Source organism: Diaphorina citri, unplaced genomic scaffold (genome assembly GCF_000475195.1).
Source record: "Diaphorina citri unplaced genomic scaffold, Diaci psyllid genome assembly version 1.1 scaffold90762, whole genome shotgun sequence".
Lineage (NCBI taxonomy): Eukaryota > Metazoa > Arthropoda > Insecta > Hemiptera > Psyllidae > Diaphorina > Diaphorina citri.
This window is the reverse complement of record NW_007467738.1, coordinates 1-328: the sequence shown is the minus strand read 5'-3', so window position 1 is coordinate 328 and position 328 is coordinate 1. Positions and strand designations below refer to the sequence as shown.

The 328-nt window shown below is 41.2% G+C and overlaps 1 pseudogene; it reads right to left on the bottom strand.

Moving 5' to 3' along the window:
* Positions 1 to 140: 140 nt before the first annotated feature.
* Positions 141 to 273, bottom strand: LOC113473774 (annotated as a pseudogene).
* Between the last annotated feature and the right edge of the window lie 55 nt (positions 274 to 328).

Below are 328 nucleotides of genomic sequence, written 5' to 3'. Positions count from 1 at the left end.
TGCAAATATTACTGAATTGTACGTGAAGTTATTCATTTTATGAAATATTCAACTCCAAAACAATGAAAATAAAGCCTTCTTTAAAGGTTGAAGTGCCCCTTTTTTAGTGAGGAGTTATTGGGAGAGTATTAAATTTGGGTGCCACTCAGACACCTCATTCACCCGGCTAACTCGGGAGTTGGGGCGCGATCATCGAGGTGTGATCTAATCTTAGAGAAGATCAGATCACACAACCTCACGCTCAGGTGAATGAGAGAGTCTCATCATAGTGACCGAGGGGCTGGAAACCATAAAAGTTTGTCAACCTGAAGAGGGATACTGTTAACTA